The sequence below is a fragment of the Plectropomus leopardus genome, chromosome 22, assembly GCF_008729295.1.
Source record: "Plectropomus leopardus isolate mb chromosome 22, YSFRI_Pleo_2.0, whole genome shotgun sequence".
NCBI lineage: Eukaryota > Metazoa > Chordata > Actinopteri > Perciformes > Serranidae > Plectropomus > Plectropomus leopardus.
The window spans coordinates 17093840-17109366 of NC_056484.1; the positions used below are offsets into that span (position 1 = coordinate 17093840).

Consider the following 15527-nt stretch of genomic DNA (forward strand, 5'->3'; position numbering starts at 1 on the left):
TAGATGCACTTGTAGTGTCATTTGTGCCCCCCCCGCCATCCTGTCTCTCCTTCTCTCCCTATCTCCACCGCTAACTTTTCCTGTATTGTTTACCTACATGTCAGAGCTTGGCTGTCCTCGGACATGACTCTGCTCTTGAGCTTGGCTTCCTGTGTGTTAAAACTTCTTTTCTTTCATCTGCAGTTGCATGCAAAGACGGACGTTTTTTATAAGTGGACATCTGTACATGAGTATGCATGGACACAAGCAAGTGGCGTTTGTGTGCATGCATTCACACTCTAATGAGTGCGCACACATGGACAGGAAACACACCGACAGGACAGATATGCTAAAAGAAACTCAGAGGGATCTTCCTAACCCCTCACGCTCCCCACTGCATCTCCTCAGCCAGTCTCCTCCCCCCTTTGAGCCCGTACAGTAAACACAGCCTTGACTCCCAGCTATTACACTGTAAAAGCCTTCGCGACTCGGACGAGAGAGAGATACTTTAAATACCGCAAAAATTCACCATCTATGTTTAGATGCACTTGTAGTGTCATTTGTGAAACGACAAGGGGTGGGGGCACTTGAATGTGGGGCTATTCATACAACCATAATTAAGACGAAATGAGAGCAATAACTAACAGCAACAAGGCCTCCAAACATCACCAGTCTAATCACATACTTCCTAGAAGCGTTGACGCTGAGGGAGACAAAGTTATTAGTAATGCAAGCACGGGTGCGTATAAATTTGGAGTTATTGTTGCAAATAATGCGTGATTTATGGAGCTGAGAAGACTGTGCTTTGTGCGAAAATGAGTTATAGATCATTTGCCGTTTACAAGGTGAATTAGAATAAAAGTAGGTTTGTCAACAAAATGATCACAAAGTGCACCATATATACAAAACTTAACATGAATAGTAAACCTGAGATAATTATACTTTTCAAGCTGATATATGATGTATGAATAGGGCTGTTGAGTGAAAGCGAGAGTGAATGCAGCACAGTCACATTGTCTCGTCTCCGCATGGGAGAAACACCAGGCACAGGGGCAGAAGAGGAAGCCTGTGGCTTGCAGACAAGGTCCTCAGTAAGACGTAGAAATGTGTATATCACTGAAGGGACCACCCACACTTTGCAAAAGCCAACACAGAGGCAGAGGAAGACAGCATTCCATAAAGTTGAGCAACCTGAAGTCCAAGTTTGTGACATTGTCAGACTTTTTTTTTACATGTTCCTGTCTTAGCCTGTCCACTGTAAAATATCTTCCTTCCTCTACTGTCCATTTATTCCACCATTTATCTCTAAAACCAGCATCCATCCGACCCTCCCCTCTTATTCCGTCTCTTTCTTCTTCCCTCCTCCCCCTCTTTCTCTTCCACTGTCTGCCCAAACCTTCTACAATGGTTATAATGACACATTTACCAGTCAAATTACTACCTGTCGAGACTGCCAGACCCTGGCACAGAACCCAGTGTCTAAGTGCCAGCCTCTTAAAAAAGCCTTAAAAGCCAAGTTGATATTATCCCGACAGCCAGTGGGATTGCACCACCTTATAATGCCTCTCCATATTCTCACGAATAATTAAAAGCACCCAAACAATTGGCCCCTAACGGCCAAAAGAGACACAAAGTAGATCAACAGTCTGGGCGTAAGACTGAACAGTAAGTGTGGGCCAGCAGCACATCTATTTTTGGCTTTGCTGAAATGTTCCTCATGCTGGAGTAGCATTCTGTGAGAAGAGAAGACTGCAGCTTTTTGGTCCGATTTGTTAGTCTGATACTATCCCCTCACAACCTTTAGACAAACACATTAATCTCCACATTATGGCTATGGAGCTATGCGAGGAATGCTCCTATTTAGCCTCTGATTTTAGCAGAGGGGACTTGAAAGAGCCTCAAAATTACTCATTCACATGCCAGTTACAGACAACTCCTCCTTTTGAATCTTTTTTGGGTGCACAGACTGTTATGGTTGTTGAATAAAGGGAAGTAATGTGAAGATAAACAAGTAAAAACTAGCTTGGCACAAGTTATGTGCTCGCCAGCTGTGTGGTTGGCAGAAAAAGAAACAATGGTGACTTGTTGAAGCTGGTGGTTACGAGACTTAGTCAACAGTCACGTACGGTTTTCGTTTTACATAAAAAATAAAAATAAAAATAACCCCAAACACCTGCTAAATCAAACATGTTGGAACATGACGCCTTAATAATAAAAACAAAGATTTTACTATCGACAAGCAACATAATCCCACAGGAAAGCTAAGTGCTGACAGTTTTAACAGAACAACTCTAAGAGCCTTTATGCTGGCAGCTCTGTGAAGCTTTGCCTGTAAGATACATTTTAACACCATCAAGCTAATATGCTCAAAACATCAATGCTAATGTTCTCACAATAAGGATGCTGACATGCTTATGTTTTGCTTAGGTCTATAGTCTATTGTTTCCTTTAGGATGTTAGCCCATTTGCCATTAGAGTGCAGCAGGAATGAGTCCTAAAACCCAAATACAGCTTTGGAGGCGGGACCACATTCATTCCTATGAAAGCTGCTCAGTGGTGCATGAAACCAGAAAACTTCAACAACTATGTATGAAATTATGTGGATGATCAGCGCTGCTTATGTATCATTGGGCCCATAGAGCAAGCACACTTGGGACTTCCATCTGCTGAGCTAGCTACCTCCAGTTTAGTGCTACACTAACTTAAATGGGCATAAAATGATTTAATCATGCATCTTTTCTAGACCTTACTTTTATCGGACTTAATGGATCAAATCCTGGTTGTGTGTCATATTGCAAGTGTTGTAATGCAAAAAAAACGTATATACGTTTACAGATGACTCTTGCCCCATGTTAGGATTTGGATTTTGAGTTGTAATTCCACTGTTTGGCCACTATAAAAATTGGCTTCAACAGCACACTACCTTTGGAAGTAAAATGCACAAATGAGTTAGTATTTTTTAAACTGCCTGTTTCCTTGTTTCAGTGTCAATGTTTTTTGAATGGTTGTTTTGTGTAGATGCCTTAAATGAGGTTATCAAAATCCAATTGAAAAATCCCACTGGCTTTCTGTTGAGGGAGCCATGCAGGGTGGTGCTAACTTCCAGGATGGCCAAAAAAACCTGCAACCCCTACAGGACTATTTTAGCACTATTAAAGTCCAACTAGGGCTAATGGGATTGTCATTAGTTTTCTAGGTAACCACACCACAGTCTGCAGTTAGGCTACTATATTTCTCCATATAGGTCTCCCCCTAAAAAAAATGAATCGAGCATTATTACCAAGCCTGAATTTACCAGGTAAGGAGTTAAAGCAAAGACTGTCATGTCACACATAGGCTTCTGCTGCTCTCCTCTTGGCCTCCAGAGGACTACACTCTGTAGAGAGTGGAGCTTAGAGGAGGACTTATATGGAGTCCCAGCTGTGCAGGTGTCCAGGTGAACAGAGGTATTCCAGTAATCTGGAATGTGAAGGTAACACTGACACACAGCCTGGCCTCTCTAGTCTTTGGATCAATGAAAGAAAATATTTTGTTCACCTGTGAGTGGTTGGTATGTTGCAAACTCATGAACCACTTCTACTCTTTCACCAGCCACATGACATTCGGTTTATCAGAAATAATATGAACTACCTTGGAGATGAGATGACACATGAGATCCAAAACTTTTGGAGAAATATGCTCCGACTATTGTAAAATGATATGCAATCATGTAAAAAAAAAACATAATGTCAAATGTTACTGAGATAATAATAAATAGGCGAAATATCATGGGATATGAGGGAGAATATGGCCCCTTAACTGTGAAAAGAGAGCAGCAGGATTTCAGTATTTTGACATTGGCTGTCTTCACTTATCAACATTTAGTCAGCCAGACTAAAAAGTTAGGGTTTCCAGTCAAAAGTTGACAACAATACAATCATCTCCTCATTCTGACCAATTTTAGGCTTTTATTGTGACAGTCACTCTTCACTTGTTTGACGCATGTGAGTCACCTCTTTTACAACAGAAATGATTGCAGAACTGACTGGGAACCTTCATCAATAAAACCCGGAAACCTGTTTTCAGCACCTCCGGTTTCCTCGTCTCTAATTTAATAGGTTTTTAGAATGAGTTTTTGGTTAGAAGCCTGCAAAAAAGTCTGTTGTTAACACTAGCTTAAGAGACTTTCATGTTTTGTTCTAGGACATAAAATGTTGGTAAATACCCCACTCATGAACTTTGAAATGTGTCTTAGAAACTTTAACTGAATGTGTCTTAAAAAAAATGGCTGCAAACAAGTGGCTAAATGAGAACACAGAGTGTTATCAAGCCAAACTATGCCAAACATGGTTTTATATCCCCATTGACGTGGCGAAGCAACTGTAATGTAGTTCTTTTATAGCATTACATTTGCTTTTTACTTCCAGCAATTATATTTACGCTTCAAAAATTCTGAAAATGGTGTTCATTTATGAAGAATATCTTGAGGAATATCTTGCTGTTCTTAAACATTAGTTTACCACAGAGCTTTTTTTTTCTGCAATGATACAATATCCACTGGAAAAATCCCATGGGTTTTTTACCAACGGAAAGAGGATTTTAATTTACAGGTTGACCTACAGAAACACATCCCTGGGTCACTTTAGTCTTTGTTATTTGATAACCAATATATTAGCCATGTATTGGCCAGCCCTACCAAAAACCGACCTTTAAAGTTGGGTTCAGTTTGTCTCACTAAAGAACAGCCGTGCTGCACATTCTCCCTCCCACCGACCGAAAGGTGTAGTATTGCACTAAAGCACATCATTAAAGAACACATACTGGGAGAAACTTTTCAAGTGTGAGTACGTAGGAGTTAATGGACACTTTGGGAATTTAACCACTGACACTGACTCCTCCATTTGCATGTAGCTATAGGACAACTAACTGTAAATTGTACATTTATGGGTGTATTGGAAGCTTATTTGACAGGATGTGAACACATTTAGACTAAAACGAGAGAGGCAGAGGTCTATTGGTTCAGTCTAAGCTAAGACATATTGGTAAGCATTTTGGCAAAGTAAAATGATTGCTTTATGATTGTTTTATCACACAGATAAAGCTTCTGCAGTAAAACAGAAAGGAAGAGAGAAATAAAGAGAGAGAGATACTGCATGCCTGTAGGTAGCGCACACTAACAGCTGTTTTGGCTGAGGCTCTGGGGACAGTTTGAGTTGGGTAAACCTAACGTTTTCTGCAGGGGTAAGGAGTCTCATGAGATTACCCTGACAGGGCGGTTAAAATATGTTCAGCCAGAGTGTGAGGGTGTGTGCATCCCGATAAACAGTATTTAACAAACAGGATTTACATTTATGAATGTGCTTTGTGTCTATTTATGTAAATGGAAAATGTGCAGAGGAAGTGCATATGAGAGATTGCATGCCTCTTTTGCACGTCTACTCTAAATGAGTGTGAGAATGTAAGTGTATGTTTTTACAAGTGTAATACTGAAAATACGTATGGCCACTGCTAGTACAGTATGTGTGTGTTTATGGTACGGTAAAATGTGTGTACATGTGTGAAATCCATCACCACCTACAGAGCTGTGTTTGGAAAGCTGGCCCTGTGGTTGTGGTTCTCTGCGCTATGTGTCTCCACTCACACGTCCTGGCCTCGACAGCATTAACACGTTTACAGTCCCAGGATGCAGAGCGGCTGTGGATGAGCATTCATAAATTCGCTGGAAGTTTTTTGGCGCAACGAGGCCAAGAATTTCTCTCTTTCTTTCCATCTCCGCTCGTCCATCTCTCAGCTTCATCTGTCATCTAGAATTTCTTTCACTGCTTGCATTTTAGAGCCTGACCAATACATTGGTGGGCTCGTATTACTGACTGATACTTTGCATTGGTGGCGCTGTCACTTTATATCTATAGTCTCTTTTATAAAGGATGGTTAAATATTCAATCTGTAATGATCTTTTCAAACACACACAATGTGCAAGCACAACGGGCTGTATTCCAGCAAAAAGTTTGTCCATCTGACTCTCTGCAGTAAACCAGGCCATTGTTGCTTTTTTTGCCAACACAAAGGCAAACGTGAGCGTATAATAATGACACAATGTCCGTCAGGAGAAATGTTGAATTAAAGGTGACCACCAAATATGGCAATAAAGTGGTTAAAGATAAGGCTGTTTGTTGATGTTGTAGTCTTGCACAACCAGACCTACAGTATCCTCACAGCACTGTGTAAGCACTTGAGAAAGGTCTGGATTCACTATATCTGCGAAATCATGTCAGCTTACTATACTATCTTCTCACTCAAGTAAGGCAGCCGAGGCCATGTTACAGAAGGGAAGTAACATAGTTGAGGTTTTAAGGTATGTGGGAGGTAATTAAATCATTTTGAAGAAATTGAAATACTATGTATTATTTCTAATTTGTATTGTAAAACAAAAAATCACATCTCTAGGTTGCAGGTAACAAAAATTGCAGCACAGAAATGCAAAAGATTTGTGTGCCGTAACATATAGACTGCATTTATTTGATGTTTATTGTAGCTTTATTGAGTGTGTTTCTACTTTTTATATCATAAATATATTTTATGTTGTGTATGTTTTATGTTTAAGGTCATTGTTGATACTACTTGATACCAACTTAACTTCGAGTTTTAGTCATATATTAGGTGTTAGTGCTAATTTTGTCAGGTTAATTTTACTTCAGTAGGCCAACTATCTCTTAAACCACATTTAAAGAATCCTTAAAAATAATGTTTGTGTCTTTTGTGTTTGCATTGTTAATGGGTTTTTTTTTTACTCTCAGATATTAATATTGGCTTATATCAAAAATTCATAATCAGTCGCCTGTTCTGTCTTTGCTAGACAGTTTTATGTTCTTTTACTCTCACTCTTTTCTCACTGTCTCTATCTCCTCTTGGACGGCGATGCAGCAGTCTAGCCAACAGCTGCAGACTATGTGTTCAGCTACAATATGAGGACACTCAGGGTTCGTTGGCTATGAATTAAGTTTACATTTGATTTAATTTTATAGGATTTACTCATGTCCGAGCAGCCAAGTTTCTTTCTGTATTTGTCTGTGTCTGCACTTTGTGCCACAGAGTGAATATCAACCGCAATAGTGTCTGTTGTCAAAGCTGAGGTCTTCAGCTGCGACTATATATTCTAGACAACATATGAGGTGGCCAACTGCATCAGACCTCAGCTCAATCTCAATACCATCTGCTTTCCACTCACACTCTATCTCCTCCAAGACAAATTTTTGAAAGTGTGGCTTCGGCTCGAATGAGGAAAAATTTCACTGAGCATGAGCATACGGTATTCATAGACTAACCTGAGAAGCTAATGCCGCTGTGGCAAGTGAAATGCTGCAGAATAAAATGCTGATGGTTTTGAGGGTAGGGGGCAAGAAATGGGCTGAATGCCTCAGATGTTTTGTCATCAGTGACTTCAGATGTGCAGATCAGACACAATCCTCCCTCAAATCGCAATCTCCTCTGTGCTGACTGCAGCTCTCGGGTACAAGACAAACCAGGGAGGGGAAATTTCACATCGGTGTAGGGAAAAGACCTGAAGGTTAAAGATGTAAAGTTTCCATTCGGTGGAGAAAAAGGAGACTCCTGCATTCCCAGACAATGGTTCACATTCTGAAACACCTCTCTGTGTCCTGTGAATCATACACACTGAGACAGACTGACTGAGGTTATCTGTTCACTCACACAGCCAAGAAAATCTCAATGGAATACCTTGAATGTATTATATTTTACAGAGTGGTAGCAGGCTAAACTGCGCACTGCTGGAATTAACCAACCAATGAATTCATTAATTCATGACTAAATAAGCAACAATCAAAGAAAACAATTTTTACTTTCCGAGTAGTACTTTAATTTAACACTCAAAAACTAAGCTAATTTGCTTGAGATCAGCTGTCAAAATATGCAACATCACTTTTTTCAAGCCAAGTCCTTCACACTCCAAATTTACAGGGGCCAAAAAGGGCAAACTTGCTGCAATAGCCTGAAATATGTCAGGAGAAATGTGCTGCAGCTTCAGAATCGCTGCCAATTCAAAAACACATTAAAGTCCAAGACAAAAACAGCAAAGGAAACATAATGCAAAAAAAAGGAAAAAAAAGTGCAGTATTAATTACGCTGCAAATACAGAAACATGAAAAAAGAAAGAAAACAAGTGCAACTGAAAAACGCTGCATATCCTGTCAACACAACGGAAGTTCTCCCAGCCTCTCGGTGGGGTGGTAAGTGGAACAACTTGAGAGAGACCAGACAAGAGAGTATGTTTGTTATAGAAATAAGAAGAGGAGTGAAATGGCGACATAAAAAGGTATATTCTTTTTTACATTTGTCCATAGTCATTTCCAATTTGTAAAAGAACAACAGCAACATATACCTGTTGCTGACTTTTGGATTTTTGTATGTATTTTTGAATGGGCATCATTTCAAAGCTGCAGCAGATTTTCCCTGTTGGAAATGTTCTGGGCCTTTGTAGTGCTTTTGCCCTTGCCGGCCACCGTACGAACCAATGAGAAAAGCAAAGACAAAACACACAAATAAAGAAATCTCTTTTGAAACAACCGATACTATTTAAACGTTAGCAAACAATTTCATGTTCATGTAGTAAACTGAGAAAATAGGTTTTCAGAGGATAACTTGGGTCTTATTTTTTCCATTTATCCTCATACAGAGTTTCATATGACCAAAATGCACACACATATGTTCTTATGATATCCTACAAATTAGCACATTGCGAGTGACGTTAGGTCCTTAAAGAAAAGTTACGAAGTTACGAAGTCAGGAAAGTTATGTTCTCTTATAATAACATGGGATATGTCCAAAATTTGGTGCATTACTTTTTGTAGGACAACGTACTAGCAGTACAGGAAAACAGTGTTTTTGGCCATCACTGATGTTGGAAAAAGATTTCACTCACCGAGTTAAATGCAGAGTTGAGGTGTTACTTCTTTTAGTCTCTTTAAAATCCAATTCCTGTTTCAACTTTAACCCCCCTGTACTTGCTGTAGATGTGCACTCACAGTTTTCCTTTACAACAAGAGATTATTAGCAACATATTGGCCGCACTTTCATTTTTGCCTCCAAATAAAATGGCTTAGATAATGTGACTTTCTTGCTATTATTACAACCAGTCTGATCAGAATTCTTGTGTTTCTTGCACTACCAGGCTTTGTAGTGATGGCTCCATGTTCCCAGATCCTAATAATTACTTATCAAAGCCAATAAAAATGAACAAAACTACAAAACATAATACCATAAAAACTGTAATCATCCTTTAAAGTGCTGTGTAAGTCAGCTCTTACCCTAATGATGACTTACTTCTCAAAGAGCCTGTTGTGATATGCTCAGGATAGTACACAGCATTTGTTTCAATTATCTTTTAAACTGACACATCCTTTTTGGAAAGGAAGCTGTAGTTTGATACTTTCTAAACTCTTGTGATGCCCTGATTTAAACAAATTACTCTCTATGTAGCATTCTTCGATTCTGTGTTTTATTTTCCACCGTCAGTCAGATAACCTCACTAAACTTTGAGCACACATATATTTAGACTATGACTCACTGTTCTTTTATCATTTTCTCCTCTCGCGGTCCCACACATGGATGGGAGTTTTGTGCCGCTCATCACACTTTAGGGCTGCATCAGATCTGAAGGTATTATGACCTTTTCCCTTCTGTTGAGCGACAGCTGAAAACACCTGCGCTTCACCAGCCAGCGTCCCCCTTCAGGTTGAGGGTGTGTTTATGTGTCTTTAAACCTCACGCCTGAAGCTAAGTCATACTTAAATTGCAGTAAAAACATTACCCCAACATGCCATATCCATCATCTGGATCGAGCCGCTTTTCGACAGCAGGTTTTAGCACACAGATGCTGCGTTTAAACTGCAAACATATAAGCTTTATACTCATTTTTGAAGGGATTTAACTGAATCCAGCTTCAGCTGGTTTCCAAATCTAACTTGAAGCTATAAAAAGTTAACCACTGAAATGAGATGATAAATTCTTATTTGTCAGCCGCTGATCCAATTTAACAAATTAAATAGCTGCCCAACTGATGTAGCAGTTGGCCAAAAAAGAAGGGTTATAAAACACTGTCTTACTTTTAAATGTTGGTTTTAAGAGGGACATTTGCATTAGAAGTTGCATTCTTGCTGCCCAAATCATAAATAAAACTGTAAAAAGGCAGCTTCTTTGTGAAACAGCAACAAGAGCCAGCACAATTCCTCTCCAGTCTTTGACTTTTAAAAGGCTTGTGTCTCTTTTAAAAGTGCACTTTCAGATGCTGCACCCACAATCAGGCAGAATTGGAGAAAAAGCATTCCAAAAAGTACAAATCCCACACAAAATAGGGATGTTTGTACGGCATCAAAAGGCTACTGCTCCCTGGCCGTGCTCCATATGACCAAATATGGAAAGAAAAAATGCTGCCTTTTCCCGTAACCAAACTGGGAAAAAGAAAAAAAAAAAAGGGAAGGTTTTCTTGCATGCTGTGTGCACAGTGAGATAGAGCTCTCACACTCACTACACAGTGGCCACAGAGTTGGCTCCCTCTCAAAACAGCATGACTGATGGTGATGTTGGACCTGCCATGACATCTCAGCGAACACTGTCGGGCACACACACAAACACTCACACCTGCACGACTAAGGAGTCATGAAAGAGAGGCACACCGATCCTTTCACTACGCTGACATTTCATTTTTAAACACACACAAAAGCTTTCTTCACTCGCACATATGAGCTCTATGCCGGAGTCTCAGCAGTGCACTTTGAATCGGAGCCCCCTGGAAGGGAACATTCCTCTTGGTGAAAAAGCAGCCGTCTCAAACGCCACAGTCCTCTGCTTAACTTAGAAACGGTTTGTTTATCTGCCCCCCCTCCCTCGCTATACGGAGCGGCTGACATTCTCCTGCCACTGCCGCACTGCAAAAAAATGTCTATGTGGGTATGTCATTCCACAAAAACTTATCAAATTATCTTGGACATTTTTTGGAGCGTGTGTGAACTGCCAGCAATGAAGAAAAACTGCTGGGAGACGAAAATAAAAAAGTCTGAACTCAGCACAGAACAAAGCAGTAAATTTTTTTTTTTACAAAACCAGCATAACAAGTCAGTGAATGTTTGTGTGCCATTTTAAAGTAATAATTCAACATTTTCGGAAACGTGTTCTTGATGAAAGTTAAACAAAAAGATTGATGCCGCTCTCATTCCTGTACGCAGAATATGAAATTAAAGCTAGTTTAGCTTGCATAAAGATTGAAACTGGTGGGAAACAGCTAGCCTGGCTCTGTCTGACTGCTTAATCGATACAAAAACTGAAATATAATAACAACTTTTCTTAAAGGTTCTGTATGGGACATTCAGAGCATTACCATTAACAGCAAACCACTATTTTCTTTGTAATGATATACTGGAGTAATGATGTCTTGAGCAGAGAATAAACTCACGCTACCTCTGCGTGTTTAAGTCTGAGCTTCACTGTTGCATGCAAAACTCTACTAAATGTATGTATCCCACTGGCTAACTCATCTCCATGGCTTTGCACTTTGCTCAGCTGGCCTTGCATTTAGAACGTTATCATTACAGAAGCATTGCGCCCTGACATCAGTTTCAGCCCAGTGAACACTGTTAGCTCTGTCAGCACTGTTGCTGTTGTTTAGTGTTGTTTATGGAGTTAGCACCATTAGCTGCTAGCTGCGCCACCTCTATGTTAATTTGTGTCCAGACAACTAATATGCTCTGAATTTTACATACAGATCCTGATACAACCTACATTTCCACATCTACACACAAGACACCACTTCAAGATATGCTTGGTGACATAGAACCGCCTGTATTATTATTATTTTTTTAAAAGAATAGCCTTTTTACGCCCTCAAAGGAAGAGATAGCCATAGCTAGAAATTCAAGACTAGCCAAGAGCCTGTATGCTAGAATTACACTAAAGCTAAGCTAGCATTAGCTTAGCTTAGCTTAAAGACTGTAAGCAGGGGGAAACCGCTAGCCTGGCTCTGTCAAAGGGTATAAAACACCACCTAACATTTACTTAATCTATTTACTTTATACATAAAACAAAATTAAAAGTTACGGTTTTATGCAGTTTGTTTCTCCCTGCTACCACTCTTTATGCTAAAGTAAGATGATTAGCTTACTTAAATTGAAATAACTGTAGCTGCATCTCCCTAAAGTGATAGACAAAGAGTTTTACTAGCATCATGATATTGTGTTGAATTTAATAAACTACTGAAATATCTCCTAAAAAAAGAGAGAAAAAAAAATCATTACTCTTTAAAAATGAACATCTTTTGTGTTGCTGCCCAGAAATGAACCGGGGAGAACAAAGTGATAAACAAACCATTCCAGCTCTTTCTTCTCCTGTTTGCTCAGGATCCAAGCAGTTTTAGTTTTCAGCACTGCAGCCCTCTTATGTAAGCAACCCCTTAAAAAAATACATCAAATATTCTGGTGCAAATATCCAGAATGTAAATAATCTCAATAAATATGCACCCCTGCACTTGACATGTGATATTAACAGCCATGTTGTGTAATTCCACAAGGACATTACAGTAAAGCCTTCATGTTTTTGTCACTCATGACCAAATGCTACGTCAGAACATACATGCTTTAAAAGGGGCCAAAGCATGAAACCCACGCGATACCAGTATCAAACAAACCAGGACTAATGAATAAATACATGCAATTTTTCCACATCATTTTCCTGTCATAACAAAACAGAGTTATGATGAATACAAAAGGACAACATCATCGAGTCTCTCAGTACCTCAGGGCGCACTGCGACTTTTAAGTCTATTAAATGGGATTGTAAATAAATAATGACAGACAGATGCTGAGTGAAGCCAAAGACAAAGGAGGTGATAGTAATCTCAATGCACTGAAGAAAAAAAATTTCTTAACAGGTCATTTAATGTTCTTGGAAAGCTCTTGCACCGTTGGCAGAGTTTTCTCATTTACAGCAACGCAGACAAGAACATGTGACTTGTCGTGACTCCATTCTTCATCCTTCTCTCGTGTCCATTTCCAAAGGAAAAGCAGCCTCCTCTTGTTCCTTTAGGACAGCCCGTCTTGACACCTGCCTTCTGTCAGAGTAAATGAGGCCCGGGCAGGAGTCTGTGTCTCCTCAACAGGACATTAATCTGCTACTAGTGAGCTGACCAGGGAGACTAGTGGAACCAGAGTGCTGATATATGGTGGTTTTTAGCCTAAGCACTGCTACTGCCGACACTGCAGCTACAGAACGGTTTATCCAGCTGATGGCAATAAAGCAGAGTGGAACGGAAAAGGAAAAAAACAGGACAGAACGGAGCAGAGATGACCTCTTGTGTGCTTAAAATCTTTGATTTCTTTCAGATTTGTGAGCAAAAGTCCTACCAGAAACTGAAAGATCACAGTTTCAATCAGTGCAACAAAGCCAGCATGTCTGGCTATAAGGCCCCCAGGCTGGATCCTGAACTTGTACTTTTTTTAATAAGTATAAGTCACTTGGGATATGCACCGAAGCTGAATGACTAAAATGTAAAAGTAGACGTGATTAGCATGATCCACAGCAGCCCACAGCCTCTGGTACACGGGCAATAACATGACATGCTGGAAACATTAAGTGGAACATAAAAATGTATTTCTCATAAAGCTTGAGAGGTTCCTGATGTGTTTCTCTAAGGCAAAGAAAATGGATCTGCTGAACATTTGTGACATGCCTCCTATAAAAGCCACGTTTCTGTCGTGGTGGACGTGTGGCTCTGTGAGGCCAGAGAGAAATTACACCTTGGTGAAAGAGGGAGAGAAAACTGGAGGGGTGAAAAAAATATATAAACGGCAGAGTGATTTATGTGGCTGGCTCAAACCACACTAAGAGAGGACGTCTTCCCCATCATACCTTACATGGAAACATACATGAGGTTAGAGTGAGGCTAAGAAGCATGATGCAATGCCCCCACATACTGAGAGCCTGCTGAAGATATGACAGCCGAGAGCAAACCCTGACACAAGTTTGCCTTTTTTGCGCACGCATCACAGGAGAACACAAAGAAAATCACTTTTGCAGACGACATATTTAGTTAAATCTCTCCAAAATGTCATAAATCTTTATCTCTCTTGCCTTGTTTTAACACACAAGTCAGTAAATCACGGCAGCGGAATGCCAATTTTTTTGAAGTGTGCTGCAAGGCTTTTCAAGGGTATTACATGACAAGGTATTTTTCAAAATAAAGGGGCTGCATTCCTGGGGAGAGATAGGAGGAGATTAAGGAGCGGGCAGGGTTGTGGGTGGGGTGGCGGGCGAGCAAGATGACCTGACCAAGAGGGTCTATTACTCACGGTGGATGTGAAGAGGTGTAGTGATCCCCTGACGGTGCTTTATGTTAAGTCTTACGGGTAGAAATGAGAGGTTTTCTTTAGGGAACGCACAGACAAGACACTTGAAAAATACACGCAAGTCAGAAAAAGGAATGATAATAGACAGCCTTTCAGCGCAGACAGCCGGGGATGTTTTGTTTCAATCCTATGATTCTCTCTCTTTCTCTCTCTGGGTATTCATGCGGCCCTGACATGCTCTCAGAGAGTTGATGCGGGGCCAAGCCATTTAATGGTGGATGTGCTGGGACTCTTCAGCCAGGTGTGGAAAGTAGAAGATGTCTCTAATCAGTATACTCAGCAGATGGTGACAGAGATTTTTTTTTCTTTTTGTTATGGAAAGAATCAGTAAATTGGCACATCACGATACCAGAAATTTAGTTGTCAATACCAGTACCACTGAAATTCCATTATTCTCAATACCCAATTTGATACCACAACACAAAACAAAAACATAAATCTCATGTTCTTGAACATACACTCCTTCAATATTTTTGTTAATCCCCAATAATCCGCCTGACACGCAAAGAACAAGTCCCTGAGGGTTCATGAGAGTTTGTGGGCAACAAAAAATACATTAATATATAGCCTACAGTATATGAACATCTCTCTCCTTCATTGTTGCTGTTTAGCACTTGTTCATGTAAGATGTGATGGTTGGTCTTTGTGGTAGGCCAAGGTCCCTCACATTCATCTATTTTTGGCAGCCCGCCACGATTAAAGCACCTACCACCACAGATGAATTTTCTATTTTTGGGGCTTGACTGTTCATTAGGAGCGCATTGAAAAATATATACAATATGAATATTAATTGCTCCACACTCTCGGAGCACAGAGCGTACTCTAGGCACAGACGGAGCAGAAAAATGTTAGACGCATCGCAAGTGAAACTTGAACCATTGATCCTGCAGGGTCAAAAAGTTTGCATTCACTCACAGCAGCTGCTTTTCTCATCTATTGGTCTGATCAGCTCTGAACAGATCGACACATCAATTATCCACCACGAGTCATAAACTGCTGCTGACAAAAAAAGCGAACTCACTGAGAGTTGCGCCTGCAGTGCGTTTACGGACTCGCAAAATCTGCATTTACGTCCATCACTGTTAGGCTACTATTAACCTTCTTCAAACAGTTTTTCAAATGAGTTATGAATATCCATAAGCCTATGTTTAAGCATTA

The 15527-nt window shown here is 40.1% G+C and overlaps 1 protein-coding gene across 5 annotated transcripts in view; it reads right to left on the reverse strand.

Moving 5' to 3' along the window:
• cald1a (caldesmon 1a) overlaps positions 1-15527 on the reverse strand; it is a 79672-nt gene that overhangs the window by 49340 nt on the left and 14805 nt on the right. The window lies entirely within an intron of this gene.